Raw genomic sequence first — 20,752 nt, 5'->3', positions numbered from 1 at the left:
GAATGTGAGCCGCCCATGATAAATAATAAATGGGCATCCACAACATCATCTTTATCACAACACTTCTCCTTTGATAACCATTTAAGATTATGTCTCGTTAAAACCTTATTAAAGAAAAATTCAATGGGAAAAAACTTTAGTGAAGGAAAAAGAGTACAATATCTTTTGATGGGGACTACCTCATTAAAAACTTTGTCAAGAAAAACCCAATAGAAAAAATATCTGATCAAGGAAAAAAGAGTACGGTCTCCCCCTCTTGTCCACATCGTTTAATATCTCGAAATCAGCGCATCCCAATCTAATGTACCAATTTTTCAAAAGAGGATTTTGGAAGTGACTTTGTAAATAAATCTGCCAAATTATCGCTTGAGCGGATCTGTTGAACATCAATTGTTCCTTGATTTTGAAGATCATGAGTGAAGAAAAATTTGGAGAAATATGATTTGTTCTATCACCTTTGATGTATCCACTTTTAAGTTGCGCAACGCATGTTGTATTATCTTCAAATAGAACAGTTAGAGCTATCTTATGATCAATTAGTACACATGATGACAGAATATATTGGATCAAACTCCTGAGTGAAAAACACTCGCGACTTGCTTCATATATCACTAGTATTTCAGCATGATTAGAGGATGTTACTGCAATCGTCTGTTTCGTGGATCTCTATGATATAGCTGTACCACTATATGTGAACAAGTATCCTGTTTTAGATCTCTCTTTGTGTGGATCAGACAAGTATCCTGAATCTACATAACCAACTATTTGTGACTTGGATCCATATGGATAAAACAACCCCACATCAACCGTTCCATGAAGATATCGAAAGATTTGTTTGATTTCATTCCAATGTCTTTTGGTTGTAGAGGAACTATACCTTGCTAGTAAATTTACCGCAAATGATATATCAAGTCGTGTATTATTAGCAAGATACATTAGCGCTCCAATGACACTAAGATATGGTACTTTAGGATCAAGAATATCTTCATTTTCTTTTTTAGGACGAAATTGATCTTTTTCCACATTCAAAGACCTTACGATCATTGAGGTACATACTAATAGATGCGACTTATCCATCTAAAATCTCTTCAAGGTCTTTTCTGTGTATGTTGTTTGATGAATAAAGATCTCATTTGTTGTATGTTCGATTTGCAAGTCGAGACAAAATTTAGTATTTTCAAGATCTTTCATCTCAAACTCTTCTTTTAGAGCTTTTATAGTTGTTGGAATCTCTTCAGGGGTTCCAATAATATTTAAATCATTAACGTACACAGCAATAAATCCATATGCAGATTTTTTACAAAAACATATGGGCAGATATCATCATTCTTGAATCTATTTTTTGCCAGATATTTAGTAAGATGATTATACTACATTCGTCCAGATTGCTTTAGATCATATAAAGGTCTTTGCGATTTAAGTGAGTATAACCCCTGTATTCATTGGATGATTTAGATATCTTTAATCTTTTAGGGACTTTCATATAAATATCACGATCTAATGATCCATATAAGTAGGTTGTTATTACATCCATTAAATGTATATGTAGTTTATGATATGTAAATAAACTGACCAAATAACGCAATGTTATTACATTTACTACAGGAAAATATGTTTCTTTCTAATTTATATCGAACTTTTGTGAAAAATCTTGTGCCACGAGTTGAGCTTTGTAGCGTACAACTTCATTTTTCTCGTTTCGTTTTCTCACAAATACCCATATGTATCAACAGGTCCAAAGACTTCACGTTTTGCAAGTGAATCTAACTTAGCCTTTATAACTTCTTCCCATTTTGGCCAATCATTCCTTTATCGGTATTCTTTGACTGTTCTTGACTCAAGATCCTTACTTTTATGCATGATATTTAATGTCACATTATATGCCAGTATTTTATTGACAATTTGTCTTATTTCGGTCCCATTTTTCTCCTATAAAGACATAATTAATGAGATCTCATCATTTTCACAATTTTCAGGTACCTGAACGTCTTCTGGTGTCAAAACTATATCAGAATTTTGGACAACTCCAGATGTCTTTACTATGTCTTTATCTTTTTCAACAGGAATAGTATTTACCTCTTTTCTTTTTTGAGGATTTTTGTCTTTGGAACCGACATATCTACGATGTTTCTGGTGTGAATTTGTTTCATTGTCCACTTGTCTAACTGGGACATCAATTCGAATTGGGGTATTTTTAGCTGGTATATAAGATTTGGTTATCCTATTTGTATCAAAAAATGTATTAGACAATTCATTTACTATTCTTTGCAAATGTATAATCTTTTGAACTTCTAGTTCACATTGCGTTAATCGAGGATCTAAATACATCAAGGATGATGCATTCCAATTAAGTTCCTTTTCAAGAAACTTATTCTCTCTCTCTCTTAATGTTGAAAATTTGGATTCATCAAAATGACAATCTGCAAATCGAGTTTTAAACAAATCTCCTATTTGTATCTCGAGATACATCACTATGGAGGGAGAATCTTATCGAACATATATCCCCAATTTTCTTTGGGATAATGGGATCCCATTTTGGTGCGAGAAGGTGGTGCAATGGGAACATATATCTCACACACGAATATTCTTAAATGGGAAATATTTGGCTGCTGACCAAAAGCTAATTGCATAGGAGAGAACTGATGGTAACTTGTCGACCTCAAACGAATAAGTGCTGTAGTATGTAAAATAGCATGCCCCAAATTCGAGGTTGGGAGATTTGTTCTCATAAGTAAGGGTCTAGCAATTAATTGGAGGCATTTAATAAATGATTCTGCTAACCCATTTTGTCTGTGAACATGAGCTACTAGATGTTCAACGCTTATTCTGTTAGCCATACAATAAGCATCAAAGACTTGGAAAATAAATTCACCGGTATTATCAAGATGAATTACTTTGATTGGAGTTTTGGGAACTATGCTTTTAATCGAATAATTTGAGCAAGTAATCTCGCAAACGCCAAGTTGCGAGAAGACAATAAGCACACATATGACCATCTCGAAGACGTGTCTATTAGAACTATAAAATATCTAAAAGATCCACATGGTGGATGAATAGGTCCACATATATCACCTTGAATCCTTTTTAGGAATTCAAGGGACTCAAATCCAATCTTTACTGGTGATGGCCTTAAAATTAGCTTTTCTTGAGAACTTGCAGCACAATAAAATTTACTAGATTTAAGAATCTTCTGGTTCTTTAATAAATATCAATGAGTGTTTTCAATAATTCTTTGCATCATGGTTGTTTCCGGATGACCCAATCGATCATGCCAAATTATAAATGCATTTGGGTTAGTAAACTTCTAGTTTACAATTGCATGTAATTTTCAGTTGCACTAATTTTAGTATAATATAACCCAAATGAAAGTGAAGGTAACTTTTCTAATATAGCCTTTTTATTTGAATCATGAGTTGTGATATATAAGTACTCATGATTTTTGTATTTATTGTTTCAATATGATATCCATTTCGATAAATATCTTTAAAACTCAACAAGTTCTTTAGAGACTTGGTAGATAATAGTACATTATTTGTTATGAATTTTGTTCCTCCGAAAAATAAAATTATAGCTATTCCGGAGTCTTTTATCACATTGTTTGAGGCAATAATAGTATTAACATATTTTTCTTTTGGTACAAGATGTGTAAAATATATGTTACTTTTGAGAATGGTATGGGAATTTGCACTATCCGCAAGGCAAACATATTCACTGTATGTCCTTACCATTTTCTTCAAAGATAAATAATAATAATAACAAAATGAGTAAAAGTATATGCGCAGTAAAATTATTTTCTTGATTGAAATTATTTTCTTTAAAAATACTGTATATAATATCATATACTAAAAATTTTATTATTATTTTAGAACTTAGCACATTTAGTAATTTTAAAATTCATAGACGTAAATATTTTATTAAACATTGTTTATATACATGATATATTCATACTTGAAACTCAAGATAAAACTTAACAAAAAGTTTCTTACATTATTTATTTACATGAGTACTTATCAAACTCACATATTAAACTATTTCATCATTGATCAAATGATCAATATTTCCTTTAGGATCCTCAAAGAAATCAGATACTTCATAATGAGTGGTGTAATTTTTAGCAACATCATTTGAAACAAAATTTGTCTCTTTTTCTTTGTCATCATTTTTCAAGGATGCTTGATAAAGATCAACTAAGTGCCTCGGGGTACAATAGGTACGCGACCAATGACCCTTTCCACCACAATAGAAATATTTACCCTCTGTTGATTTATTTTACCCATTGTTTCTTTCTTTATCCCACTTTTGGTGAGATCCTTTCTTGTGAACATAATTTTTTTTCTTCCGTAATTTTTTTGGTTGCCAAAACCTTGTCATTTACCTCTTCTGGGGTAGTGATTTACTGCATTAATTGCTTCAGGAAATGGAGTGGTGCGCTTCATGTTTTTTCAAAAGCAATTAATTGTTGCGTTCAGCAACAAGAAGGCAAGAAATTAGCTCAGAATGTTTTTTAAATTCTTTTTCTCGATACTGTTGCTGCAGAAGCACATTCGAGAAGTGGAAGGTCGAGAAAGTTTTTTCTAACATGGCTTTGACTTTATCATTCTGGGATGCATTATTTTCAGTTTTAATAGTATCTCCAAAATCCATTGAATCAAGATGGATTTCAGCATTTAGTATCCATAATAAGTAGTTGTTTCTGGATATATCAAAAGCATTAAATTCAAGATGAGAGAGTTTTGACATAATGAAAATTTATTACTTGAGTCTTCTTAAATTTTGATCAGAGTCTCATGCCGATAACATGTTGTAGAATAAATAAATAAGAAAGAAAAATAAATATAAAATAAAGAAATATAAATAGAAGACTCTAGTATTAATGTTCACCGATACTCTTATCTCATTATAATAAAAGTAATATATATATATATATATATATATATATATATATATATATATATATATATATATATATATATATTTACTGATATTATATGTTGCAACTTATACTTATAGAGAGATAGATTAAAGAAAGAAAATTTATACTATATATACGAAGAGAGGAGTATTTTATTGCTTCTATACGTATGCAAAATTACATTTTACTATTTATAGAGGTAAAATATTTGGTTTTTCAATACCTCTTTAACATATTCATTTTTGAGAATATGAGTCGCTCATAATAAATGAGTATCCACATCATCTTTTTTTATTATAACATATACTACTTATTTTTAGAAAACAAATTTTCAATAAACATCATTTATAATATAATTTTTTTTAACTATTTGAAAACAATATTGTTTTACAAAATTTGTTTGTGATACTAAAATGGATCATATTCACAAAATTAAAAAAAATTAAAATTTTAAAAATTAAATTAAAATTTACATATAAATTTAAAAATTAAATTGAATATTTATCCCTTATCACTGCCAATTGTTGAAGTTTTTAAAAAATGCATTCAGACTCAGAGTGTCATCTAATTAAAAATTGTCACGTAAATCATTATTCTTGACTTTAACAAGGGTTAAAATTAAAGTAGGCCTACTGAAATTTGACTTAGCGAAATTTATTTTGTTTATAAAAACTAGGTGATTTCTTCTAAATCCATGACAATTTTATGGGTAAGTTACCCTTACACATGTGTTATCATCTAAGCCATTAATCAAAAAAAAAATTTAAACTTTCATTAATTGATTCATGAAATGCTTTCACACTACATTGTATTTTATAGTATTTACATTATACCACACTAAGTATTTATACTGTTACATAAATGGGTACAATATACAAATAATTGATTTTACAAATTCTTCCCCAAACACCATAAAAATCAAAACCTTCCCCAAATACCATTTCAATATCTACAGCTTCTTCTTCTTCTACCTCTCAAAATACAGTTTGAAGGAACTGCTTTTTCTTCAACCTCACTGCTTCTTCTACCCTTGTGTCTACTACTCCTTCTTCTCTACCCTTCCTGTAGGTGATGGGTGTGATTTTTTCAGCGACCCACTCAAAAAACCTTCCCCTAATACCGCTGTAATCTCCACAGCTTCCTCTTCTACCTAACTGCTCCTCCAACTGTTCCTGTAGGTGAAGCGTTTGATTTTTTCGGTGACCCACTCGCAAAACCTTCCCCCAAAAACCGCTTTAATGTCCACAGCCTCTTTTTCTACCTCATTCTTCTGATTTATTCGGTGACTCATCGTTAGTGAACCGACTTTTTCGAACCCCATCGAAGACCCTACCTACTGCTTCTTCGTCTAGGGTTACGCGGGTGTCCTTTTTTGTGACTCACAGGCAGAGTGAAGTATTTACGAAACCTTTGCATGATTTGTTTTGTTATTCACTTTCTTTAATCACTGTTGATCGAAGTAGATTGTTTCAATTTTGAATGCAATAGTTGATAATAGTTTTTCATGGTGGTGTTTAATATTAATCAAATTGATGGCCAGTGATGCATTCTCCTCAAACATGAGACGAGGCATAGTCGAAGCCGGCGGACAACAGGAACTAATAGCTGAATATGCAAGTTCAATTTCGCTGTAACCTGGGGATGTAAAAGATGGTGTGGCCCCAAAATGCTTCTGCGGAAAATATGCCATCTGTTACATGACTAAGACAGACACCAACCCGAATAGGCTATTTTTGGATGCCCATTGTTAAAGGTAAGCATGCAATTCTTCATGTATGATCACTAAGTTTATGCTAAATTTGGGTAAATTTTGAATTTTTGGAATGGAGGCTTAGAATATAGATTTTGGTTATTTTCCCTAGCTCAAGTTGTTGTGGATGTGATTTTGAATTGTTTGGAATGGCATGCCTATTGGTTATGAAAATGATTTGATTTTGTAAGCGATTTGCTATTAAATTAGATTGATATTGTATATAATTTGATATTGGTGCTGGTTAAATTTGAAGAATGATTGAGGCATGAATTGACATGGAACCTGATATGATATAAAAAATTGCTTTAAAATTTGAAAGGATTTTTAAGATTTAGCCTTTAGGAATTAATTACAGTCACAGATGTGGATTAGATTGAATTGGAGTGTTTTATACAACCATACATTCATTGTGTTCTATTTGATTTAGGTGACAGAAGCACATTGCAAATTCTTTCTCTGGGTTGATGACCACATTGTAAGGGTCAGAGCAGGGGAGACTACAAGGGATCGGGTGATGGGAAGCAAAATCATGTTGAAGAACATTTGGGAATGAATAACCTGATAGCACATGTAGAGGAAAGAATAGTAAATCTAGAGAAGCTGCTGAACAAGAAAAGTATACAAGCAGAGTTGAGGAAGAAGACTAGAGAAGCAGCTGCAAGAGAGAAGGAGGCTTCATCAACAAAGTCTAACCATTAGATCAAAACCGGAACCTGAAGCACCTCTAGTAGGTTGAGAAACTTAAGAATAATTTCCTTCTTTCAGAATTTTTCTGCTAGAATGTAGACACACAATTGCTTGAAGCTTTTAAAGCAAAAATTGTCGATGTCATTTTTTGATATGGGCAACATGGTTGGAATTTGATTATGTTTTACCTATAGATACGTATATGTTTTTTGGTATTTATTTTTGTGACTTAGTTATCAAAGTTCCCTACTAATTTCAGTAGCATATGAAGGCTAATATGTTGTAGTAAGTCAGCCCGAATACCAGAAAATAACAACCTTTTTATTAGTGACACGAATGCTTAAGATTGCAGTCATGTTATAACTCAATCTTCGATAATTCTGTAAGAGTATGAAGGAGAAGGGCATGACAATATAGACTGATGATTTGGTGACTTCCATGACAAATCATGCAGCCACCACAATAGATAATTGACAAGATCTATTTTTCTTCTTATATACTAGTGTGCAGCATAAATTTTAACAAATGAGAGAATGAAGAAGCTGAAAGTCAACTAGAATGTTATGTTAGGTTTGGAAAATTTGGTGAATTGCAACTTGTTAGTCAAGTTTAATTGCTTTTCTTTCAGAAAATTTCCTGCATAGGTTTCAAATTTCTAATCCCTTGAACCTAAATAAATCTTAACACTTGTAGTTTATTTGATCATGATGAATGGCCACTGCTTTGTTCTAATACACATCAATTGTTCAGCAAAGGAGACCAGCTATGATGCTTTAAATAAGCTAGCCTGTCTGTTAACATAATGGATTTCAAAGGCTTCAACTCATCAGGTATTGAAGTTGTAGATCATCATCTTTATACCCTTGCACATGATGTATAATACTCCAATTGAAAGATCTGATTTTTTAAAAACCATAACTTCCCATTATTGTTGAATCCTTTGTTTGCTCAATTTGTTTGACTTTATTCACCCTTTCATGCACTTTATTGAATTCCTATTACTTTATAAGCCAAAGTAAATGAACGAGTACTAATGGGTTGATCATTTCAGAGACGTGGCCGTGGAGGTAGAGTGTAACCTGGAGTTTGTTATAGAGTGCTAATGGCTTATTGCAGGTCTTACCATGTACTGGGTTGCTCTGTTTTTCTTCTTATATAGTAATATTCAACGAGTGTATGGCTTATTGCAGGTCTTACCGTGCACTGGGTTAGGTTCTGCCATCGTCTAACAAAGCAGTGGTGTATACAATTGTGCTCCTGAAACCCAGGGCCATCATGTAAGTTTGTCTTCTAACTTATTTCAAGTAGTTTCATCATTGCCCGTTTATATGTCGTCTTTTTTGGTGGAATCGTGTTACATAGGAAAACTTTGGTCGAATTATAGGTCGAATTTTGTATGCATGTCTCGATTCACGATTTTCCCGGTTGAGTTCTGGTTAGGTATTAAGGTGTAACATAGTATATGATCAAAGGTCATCGATATTTTTTTTCCCAGTGTTAGTTACTTTAATTAACTGAATATTTAGTCTTTCTGATATAGTTGGGATTGGGCTCGGTCAACTAACCTGGAAAAATATTTACTTTTTGGTAGTTCAAGTCTATCTAAAAGTAAAGTGGGCTATCTATCAAATTGGGCAAGCTACAAAAACAATTAGTAGATAATTCAGCTGAGGATTAATGCAGCAACTGGCTTGAAACCGGTTAAGCCCAACTCTCTCCGGAATTTTAAGCCAAATCAAGTTTTTTCAGGTAACTATTTATTCCACTCATGTGTATGTCCACCCTTACTTTGCTCAATCTTTTTTTGGAATAGCATTTCTTGATTGAATATTCGCGTAAAATGTTAGTAGGTTAACTGATATTTGTCACATAATCCCTATACTAGGATGGTTAGAAACAGAATAACACGATTATAAATCTCCTGTACATGAGGAACACTACATGAAACATCGAATTAGATAGATTGAATTTGTTATGCAACCATTTCTCTTAATTTTGGGTCTTACAAACCAATGTAAAACATACACTAGTAAAGAAAAACTGAAATAAAAAACACTTGGATTTAACCAATTTCATAACAGTTAACTGGGGATTTCATTAACAAAAAAAACATAATTAACATCAACCGGAATACTAAACATAGAGGTTCAACCAAGTTCCACAATACATGTAGTTGGAGTAGATCTAAATGTCAATTATTTCTAGACAGGAAATATCCCTGCAAAATACTTGAGTGTAGACCTTACTGTTATCGGGTGTGGCATTCCTGGGTCTCGCCATGCTCTCCTCACCAATAGATTTCTAGTGTCATGTTCGATGTCATATTCTGTCAACACAAGCTCTCTGTGCCTGTAATTGACGAGTAACTCTCTTTCCTTTGAATTGTTCACCAACAAAATTAGGTTATCATCCACGAATAGTATTGGATTTTCTCTAATGCTTCGACTCGCAAACCTGCAGTATTGCTCTAATATTCTATTTCCACCGGCGTCTTCATTCAAGTGCCAAATTGCTGCGACATAACCAAATTCATTGTGTGTATGAGTGAGGAGTGCAACTTTTTCCTTGTGGGTTAGTAATAAGATTCATGACAAATATATATTTGAAACTGCTTTCATACACAGGGTGCCATTTCTCGTTAAAAAAATTTCCAATGAATATAGGAAATCCATAATAACAAAATAGATTCACAACCTCAAAGTAACAAAAGAGATTTACAACCATCGCTGAACAATTCAACCCTGGAGACTACAACCCATTCAATCTAATAATTTGGTTGGTAAATCAAATGCACTAAGAAGGGAAAAAATCCATTAACACAGCTCTAATTTATCAACTGTATTGCATAACAACAATGGTAGGAAGTCCTTACCCCAAATGCAACCACAATTAACTACAACTAAAATACAACAATGTAAGTAAAACACATTATTGAACATGATTATCATCATAATGGACTAAGTAGGTAAAAAAATCGATTAACACAACTCTAATTTATCAACTGAATTGCATAATCACAATGGTAGCAACTCCTTACCCAAAAATCAACCACAATTAACTGCAACTAGAATACAGCAATGTAAGCAAATCACATACATATTATTGAACATAATTATTATCCTAATGGACATATTTACTGTTAACGTAAATAACTACAAATTAAAACTTCTCAATACCAAGCAATGACAAATACATTGCGGTCAGTAAATCAGGATAAATCATGCTTTTAGAACCAAATATATTTGCATTGCACTAAATTCAGAAGACTAATTCCTTAAAATGGTCAAAGTGTCCTATGCATCGACGCGAACAATGCCATGTACGATCCTTGTTTGTTGCCACAAGTCAGTGACGATGGTAACGGATCTCGGACATTGATCTGCACATGTGGTGTGTGACATTTCTCATCAATGACATCATTAACGCATTCATAGTTTGTGAATGAATGTCTCTTGTCCTGCTGTGACTCCTTCACCTGGTTATGACATCATAATCCCAATCAGAAACCATAATCATGCATAAAAGCATAATGGTCATTCATCGCAAAGTGGTTAAGAGGAGTTTTACGCATCGCACCTGTGTTAACGAGTAGAGATTTTTATTGAGAAAACCATTCATGGACGCGATGTCAATGGATTCACTGCTTTCATGGAGGCTCCGTTGTTTTATAATTTTTTTTTAAACAAGAAGAACGAGATCTTCATTAATTTACCCAGTTCATGATACGAAAATTAGAGGTTTACAGTCAAAACAATTACCTCATCAAAAGTGTTGTCTTTACCCTTCTGGTTCCTCATACCCGTCGCCGTAAACTTTCTTGTTCTACCCTTTTTAAAAGGCTGCACAAACAGAGGAACATTCACATAGTTTAATGGTTTTTAAAGGGACACACACTGAAAAATATTTTCACAGCAGGAGCCTAGTTAGAATAAACAAATCGTACCTTGGTCTTAGGTCCTGAGTGGTGTTCGGACTTAACTGAGAACGACCTCGAAGAATTAGCAAACCTTTCTGGACTAAAACCTGAGTCCTTGGCTAATGCATTGCTGTCTGATCGATCGCGAGGGTTACCATCCACACTATGCTGCATCAGATCTGGACAGCGCTTGTAGTAATGACCGTACTTGTGTCAATTAGAGCATGCTCTCTTCTTCCTCCAAGAAGACCTCTTGGAAGGGGCTCCTTTGCTTTTGACAACAAAGGGATTGTTGATGCCTTCCACGTTAACATTAGGAGTTGACTTGCCTTGTTTGCGTGACTGCAGGCGGATAACTAAATTGACAAGTTCAGACTGGACTTCATCAAAGTCTGCAAGATCCTTACAAGCAATATCACACAGCTTGTTGCAATTCGATGCCAATGCACCAACTCGAAACTTTAAGACCCTTTCGATGTCATCATTCACAGGCATTTCTGTGCTAATAAATTCGTTCTTTGCATTCTTTGTCCACCTTTTGTAGATCAACAAATCTGGAAACTCAAGTATGTTTTCGAACTTCATGGCACAGAAGACATGACTACAGGAAATATCACGTGATTCAAACAGCTTGCACGAGCACGAGAACAGATTCTTACCTCTATCGACTTCCATCCGTCGATCTTTGGCCGGGTCTCCTAGAGCAGTCACACTGAACTCGACCTTGTCTAAGGTCGTGCTTAGTAACTTGATATTCAAAGCCCCTGCCCTCTGAAACTCATTACGAATTTCCTTGAAAATGTTTCGCGTGAAATAACATGATGCAGATCTTTCATATACCTCCAACGAGGTAATCATCACTGGCTCTGAGAATTGAGACTTAAAGTAAGCTATTAATTTGTTGTTTCTATACTCCTTTAAGGCCCTATCCAGGTTATGCATGAGTCAATGAGGGTGTTCTTGCGATTAACATAAAATCTTATGAGAGAATTTATACCTTCGCACTGTGATGTCATCCTTATGTAACCAAAAAACTTATCCCAGAGGAAATAATGGGACCATATCGCACGAGTTTCGTACGTCTTTTCCATCCAGGTACTCCCAACAAGGTTGTGCTTATCCAAAATGGCTGCCCATCTCTGATCAAAGTCTCTCTGGTCGTTGTTGTCGTATATAAGACCCTTAAAATCGCGCAGGAAATTAGGATTCTTTATATTTTCACATGCATTTCTCTACAGATGCCATCCGCATAACTGATGGGTCGCATCAGGAAGAACATTCTTGATTGCATCTTGCATGGCAGGGTCTCTGTCAATTATTACTGCTTTAGGATTTTTTTCACCCATCGCTTCAACAAAGGTTTCCAACAACCACTTATACGTCTCTTTGGTTTCGTCGGATAGTAGGCTGGAGCCGAAGATAACAGTCTGCCCGTGATGATTGCATCCGGAGAAAATGACCAAAGACTTGTTGTATTTATTCTTCTTGTAGGTTGAATCAAAGGCAACAATATCTCAAAAGCAGTGATAGTCGATAGTTGACTGCCCATCTGCCCAAAAAATATGCTCGAGCCTTTTTGTCACTAGTGAATGTATACTTTTCAAAGAACAGCGGATTGTTGTTTGACTTGCCAATCAAATAGTTTATTGCCGCATTGCATCCCCGTTTTTAACTTTCGACTGACAATAACGATCAATGTGGTTGTACAAATCTTTGCGTGTGAAGCCAGCATGACGATATCCACCCTTCTGGAACGCAATATACCCCATAATATGGCAGGTCTTGACACCAAAATTATGAAAATTTTTCACTTTGACTTTATCAGTGACAGTGAGACGACGATTGGCCGGAACCAGATGCGCAAATTGGGGTGGCGTCAGATCGTGGTTGTGAGATTTCACAAAACATGATACCTTCCATCTACCGCAGCCATAGTCAAGCTTTACCCTAAGCCGAGCTGGACACTTGGTTCACGTTAGTGACCTTGCCTCCCTTGATCTATCATCCAGATCAAGATACCTCACATTCATCTACCCCTCTTTGTTGCAAACAAGTTGCCTGCTAATGATTCTACCTTGATTATCCCTAACCACGTCGTCCTTCCTCATTATAAATCCATGCCAACAAGAATAAGCGTTGTAAAATTGGCAAGCCTCATCCTCTGTCCTAAACTCCAGGATCCAAATATCCTCCACCATTAAATTTGCTATTCTTTTTACACCACAAACTTCTTCACTCTTGCTAGTAGAATCCAGTGAGTCCACATCGTCGTCTTCAGCATCACCTTCTGCATTTGGTTGATAATCGAAATCATCACCCAAATCATTATCAGAATCATTCTTCACATCATCCTCCTTTATGGACATGATTTAACCCCTGCTATAATTTTACCCAAAAATGTCAATAAACAGAGCCGATGGCAGTAACTACGGGAAGCTAAACTAAGCTGCATGTAAAATTAAAAGAACCAAAACCAATTAAACTAACCCAATTGTTTTCGACCCCAGTATAAGGTTTTAATTTCAATTTCCCAAACCTAGCCACAGCATAGAACTAGATAATGTTACTTAATTTCTAAATTCCAGAATAGCAACCCAACACCCTAAACAGATAACCGTTTAAAAGGCATAGACTATCATCTAAATTAAACTAATCTGGATTAACAAAAAAACTTAATCGGACATACCTTGATGACAACCAAAGTTTGAGCTTGAACGGATAAAAAATGCACTCTCAGAGGGAGGTGACCTTGCCGAATCGGACGCACCTAATTCGAAGCCAGCCGAAAAATGAATGTTGGTAAACTAGCTTCAAGCAACCACAGTTTCGGATCAAGCAGAAGTTCAGCTACAAATTTCTCTACCGGAGTCACATCAGTTTAGCATTCACCCTCTCCTCAGTTGACGTCGATGCCAATCCGACGGAACCAGAGCACCAGTTCCGGAACCTGTTACTCGAACGAGATCATTTTTACAAAATGGACGCTGGGTGTAAAACGAAGGTGAAAAAACGAAACAGGGTTGGGTAGTGGGTTCTAGGATAACAACTTTCAGGGTTGGGTAGTGGGTATAGAACGAAGGAGAAAAAACCATGGGTAGTGGGTTCTATGCGTTTTCCAAGTTCTGAGACATGCATGTTGAATTTCAGGAAGACATGGAGGGTATTTTTTAAAATAAAAAATAAGTTATACATTACAAATTATAATTGCAAATGTTTCCCAATATACTATAGAGTATATGTATACAATAATTAATGTAGTATTTGTTATGGTATATGTTCATTAAAGGCTTTTGCTATAACCAATGAATACATTAATGAAAGATTGAAAATTTTTTTGATCAATGTCTCAGAGATGATGACACATGTACAAGGGTAATTTACCCACAAAATTAACATGGGTTTGGAAGAATTCACCTAAAAACTAATAGATTAGTAGCATATATACATATTAATTCACTTTTTATTTATTAACATCTAACAATTAAATACTAAAAAATAGTCAATAAATTAATAATTATTATAAAATATATATTGTAATATAAAATATATTAAATATAAAAATATATATTAAAAATAATTTTAAATAATATATTTATATATAAATATATAGTGATTGATTTAATAATTATTTTTTATATAAAGTATTTTTGTTTATTAAATATACACAAAGTATATAATAATAAATATAAAATTATTTAAAACAACTAATATTTTTGGTTTAAGCATAAAATCTTATATTTAAGTTTCAGATATATTAAAGAAAATGTATAATAAATTATATATGAAGGATGATGTTTAAAAACAAACTGTATATCAAAATTCTCATACATTAATATACTATTATGTATGGTAGAAGTAGATGTTAATAATAAATGTTGGCTAATGAATTTTTTTTTCCTATTGTATATGTTTCGATTTTATCTGTCGGAATCTACAAACACGAGTGAACAATATATACAAGGCTATATTTATTTATAGAAATAGGACATTGAGATAGAAATATAAAAACATAAAATTATGTTTGATAGAGGAGACATGGATAGAGATAATATGTTTAGAGATATTGAATTAATATATTTTATATTTATCCTGATAGAAAAGACACAAAAATACTAATAAGGGACATAACTTATTTTTTATTTTTTTATTATTCTTGTTAATGTTTTATAATTATATTTTTTATTATTATATTTTTTATTTTAAATTATTTGAATGAAAAAAATGAGAATAAATTAAATTTTTATAATTTATTTTAGTTTATTATCAAAGAGAATAAAAAAATATAAAATTTTATATCTCTATCCATTATGTCTTATTTTCAATATCTTATTTTATCTTATTCCCGAAAACAAAAACAATATTGTGCTAGCTCAGCAGAAAAAAACAAGGATGTTTATGATGATGTTTAAATCACTTAAAAGGAAAAACTAGTTTGATCCTTGTCATTTTAGTTTTTATCTAAGACAAACTATTGTTATTTTAATTTGATCAGTTTTTTCATGATTTTAGAAACAATAATATTTGGTGCATAAATTATTTTTCACCCAATATACTATCCTACTTTTTCTGTATTTATCTTTTTTTATTTTTCTTTCTCCTTGAGTCATTTTTCTTTCGCCCTCTTTCTCTCTACACTCCTTTTTTCTCTTTTATTATTTTCTTTATTTATCTATAAAAAATATTTAGTTAAGATTAAACACAAAAAATAAAAAATATTCTTTTTGAAATTATGTTTAAAACTTACTTGAAAGGACTTGCTCACTAATATTTCTCTTTTACGAAATGAAATTTAAAGACTTTAGTTTACAAAATGAAATTTTAAGTTTTAGTACTAAAAATAGAGATAACTTGACAAAATAAATAAATAAATCTCATTTCACATTTAAAAATATCTATTATTAATAATAATAATATATGAAACAGACAATATATATATGGGTAACGCTAGGGAGACAATGAAATATGTCTACAATGGCTACAATAGACTATTTTATAAGGCCCAATTTAGTTTAATAGGATAAATTAACCCATTAATAACCCTAATCTTTTATAGATGTTTAATTAACCATACCACAAAATTATAATTAATTACATTTTTTCTCCGAAATCCTAATAAAGGAGATTGAGGCCGTTTCACTCCCAATCAATTAACCTTGCATTTGTTGAACAGAACCAAAAAGACCCCTCAGCGCCGTTTTGCAAGGAAGACTCCGCAGCGCCGCAAACGCCAACCAACCGTGGCCGTCGAGAAGACCCCACCGTCACCGCCCGAGGCCGTCGAGAGAACCACGCCGTGACCGCCCGAGGACGTGGAGAACAACCTGCCTTCATCGCCCGAGGAAGTCCGTGCCCCGCCTCTGATCAGCGCCGAAGGGAGAGCGGCGACTGAACACCCCGCCGTCACCGACCCGGAAACCGTCCGCGCTGTGCCTTCGGTCAGAGCTGAAGGCAGAGGAGCGCTCACGACCGAAAGGAGCATTCTAGCAGTTTTACTCGCGTGGGCAACGCCATCGCTGACCAACTGAACATCCGATCTGAGGTAATCAGCCGCGTTCTCGAAGTATCTGTTAGTATCTGTAGTTGTTCATTTTTTGAATGTTTATTGCTGTTGCATGTTGTGTTAGAGATAGATTTTGTTGATTATATGAGCGTTTAACCATGGTAAGAAAGTTTTGGGTGCCATGGTAGCATCCCGGAGATTGTGGGCTAGGCAGTTCATTTACGTTGTTGCAATTCATGTTGATTTAACTTTAGTGCGGGAAAAGTATGAAAAAGTTTGTTCCTTTTGGTTTCATATCATTTTAAATTAATTTTTTTTCTTTTTTTTTTGGTGTGTATCTGTGTGAACCATGTGCATTTAATTTGACATTTTCTTGGTTGACCATTGTTGAATCTTCGTTGACATTATCACGTATGGTTACTTTAGTATGATAAAGATTGGTCAATTTTCGCTACCAAATATGTTTCTCTTGTCACTGTAACCAAATAATTAACCTCTCTTTATGATATTGATATGTAATAACACTAAAAGAATTTTGTTCTCAAGCCTGGACCCCCTGATTTTTAGACCTGAGCGAAGAAATTAAAGTTAGTATGCTCTAACAAGGTAATGTTTGCTACATGGAAAAAGGAATGTGTTGGTGGCTTTGCGAGGCATCTTTGTATCATGCTGTTTTGTGCAAAACAAGCTTGACTTTATATGCATTAATATACTTAAATCCTACTTCCAGCTACATGAGCCGGATAAATACACCGTATTAATTTTTTTTTTGTGCCGCAGGAAGCCGTAAAACAACCATTCTATCTCAAGTTCAGGCTCTCAACAAATCAAGCGTGTTAACCTACTATTAGGTGAATCCCCTTTGTTTAGTTTTCCTTATATAATAATTCTCACAACATGCATGTTGGTTTATACAACTTGATATCACGGTGTCCGCTTTCTATATGTTTGTATTTGTTGCGTTGTTGGATGGCTTCTAAGATTCCGCCTGAAACATGTATCTATCATCTTTGTTCCAACCTACTGATGAACAGCTAAGTGCCGTCGCTGAATCTTGTGCTAGGAAGAGGACTGAAACCATAATTGTGTCTTTGGTGCATCTTATAATTTCTAAACGGTCTTGTTTATTATGTCATTCAATAGTTTATAATGAACACGCTTATTTTATCTTTTGGTTTTTGTATGATTATTGATTGTTAAATAAAAATTTCAATTCTATATGCTCATGTCAGACTTGCCTGAAGTGAATAGCTTTTTTGTGAATCATTTATTGGCATGCCCTCTAGTGAAGAAAGAAAACAATATATGGAGCTCTCTACTTGATGAATTGTGTGAAACTAGTTTTCCTTGATGTTTGGTATGCTTGTAGTTGAAAGATATGCTCCTGGTATTCGATTGTTAGTGATATTTGACATGACCTTTAGTTATTTTGATTGTTAGTTAAGTGTGTGGATGGTCAGTTGTATTGTGTATCTGCTGATATATGTATTGATGAATTAGTTTTTCATCCTAATTATAGATGGTTTACTGTTTCTGTTCCTTCTAATTTTAGATGCAATGAATCTTGCTTAGATACTTGGTTGTTCCTAGTGAAGAACTCCATTGTTGCAATTTCAGTATATTGGAATGTGTAGAATAAATTATGGGTGTAGATGGTTGCAATTGATTTAGTGTTAGATAAATAATACCTACTGAAGTGGTTCATGGTTGAGCTATTATTGTTGGTGGTGAGATTCTAGCACTTATAGTCTTTAAGATTGGATGAAGGTTGTCTAATTCTATTAGACCTTCTTGGTATAGGGCATGTGAGTGCATGGATTGGTTTTTGTGTGTTTGAGTTAAGGTTGTAGGAGTTGTCACTATTTGTGTATGTGTGCTATTTATATCATTATGTGCAGTATCATCACGTATATTGTTTTGTGCAGTGTCATCATTTATTTGAAAATCATTATTAATGTGAGACTTATTATGACTAACTTGTGTAATTTCAATTTAAAAGTTCAAAGGCTGATTATTTTCTCCATTATATTCATGATAGGCATAATCATATGAAAAAGGATCCTGGCTTATGGTTTTATTGTAATATTGTTCATAACCTTCAGGTATTGCATGTTGCTTTTGAAAAGGAAAATAAAACTCATAATTCTACATTTCTTGATATGAAAATTTGTCTGCTTTATAAATCTAAGAGTACAAGGTTGGAATGATTACAAGGTTTATTTGCTACGTTATTAAATTTTTTTACTTGTGTATAAACTGAAAAGATGTTTGCATTGGATTGCAGAGGACATATTGCGTGATTTTATATGTGGCTTACCCATGAAGAGGACCATTACACAATAGATTGAAGAATTATCCAAGAAAAAGACGGACAAAAGAAGAAAAAAATAAGTCGAATAAAAGTGAAAATAGTACAATCCTCTTTGATATTGTTTATTTGTTGAATAGTTAGAGTTTAGTTATAAGACAGTATGATGTTTTTTAGTCACAAATGTATAGATATTCCTTTTTTTATTTTGCTTGTCTCAATCGAATAAACATCCAGTTAAGAATAAAAATAACTATCCGCATACCTATTGAATTAAACATCCGTCGTATCGTAATTAAAAATTATGATTTGGAATTGGCCATTTTACTAGTGATCAATGATCATGTACTGGAGTTAGCCAGCATTAGCAAGGTAACTATTTTGTGACAAAACTGACTCACTCTTTTTGTTTCATGTATTTTATTATTCTATTATTTCTTTGGGTTCTAAAGGGTAAAAATTAATTACTTAACCTTTCTTTTTTTCATTATTGTTACTTTTCATGCATTGATGACACAAATATATCATACTTTAAAAAGGATTGCAATCATCTGAATGATGCAAGTGCATAAACCACATACATAGATGTAAGTTAATTTAGAAAAATATTAAAATCAAGGGAGAATTCACTCTTATCTAATCTTGGTCACAATTTAATTTATACCACTATCAATAAAATTTATATATATTGAGAATGATAAAATTTTCTAGTAACTCTTTCTAACGACTAAAAACTTAATTTAATTTTAATACATTGTCAGTGTAAATTAGTTTTATGTAATTTTTGTTAGTACTATTTTACTTTGATTACGTGAATAATCATCTAAAAAGATAGGTGTGATTAGTCAATTAGGTAAAATGGTTTACACAATCAGTGCATAAAAATTAAATTCCTTAAAGTTATAAGAAAATTTTGCTTTTTTATGTATTCACATAAGATACATAATAACTAATTAATACAAACAACCAAACATCTACTTGAAAATGAAAATAACAATTCGCATACCTATTAAACTAAACATCTAGCATAATTTAATTGTATCTACTTGAATCTAATACTAACAACCAAACATCCACGTAACAGTGAAAATAACCATCTGTACACTTAGTATAATGAACATCCAACATAATTTAATTGTATTTATTTGAATCTAATACTAACAACCAAACATCCACTGAACAATGAAAATAACCATCTGTATATCCAGTAAAATGAACATCTAACATAATTTAAATGTATTTACTTGAATCCAATCCGAACAACTAAACACTTAATAATGAAATTGACCATCTACAAACCTAGTAAAATGAACATACAGCATAACTTAATTTGGTCTACTTGAATCCAATACAAAAAACTAAACATCACTTAGTTTATGAATCCTAATCTTACTTACAAAACCGACTTTCATTATATAGTTTGCATAAAAATCCTGTTCCAGTTGCAAAGATCAAACCGCAATCCAACTCTTGGTATTTCTTCTTTATGGAGGCCACTGTGATTCGGTAACTATGTATCAATTCACAACAAACATCGCTCAATATCACATATGAATATTACTAGATTGTAAAATCTACTTATTGTTAAATCAACAATAAGTTAAAATTTGAACCTCGTGCCTCAGTTTCATCACATCCAACATAATTTATTTGTATTTACTTGAATCCAATCCAAA

Source organism: Arachis hypogaea, chromosome 9 (genome assembly GCF_003086295.3).
Source record: "Arachis hypogaea cultivar Tifrunner chromosome 9, arahy.Tifrunner.gnm2.J5K5, whole genome shotgun sequence".
NCBI lineage: Eukaryota > Viridiplantae > Streptophyta > Magnoliopsida > Fabales > Fabaceae > Arachis > Arachis hypogaea.
The sequence above is the reverse complement of the archived record's forward strand: the minus strand, read 5'-3'. Positions refer to the sequence as shown.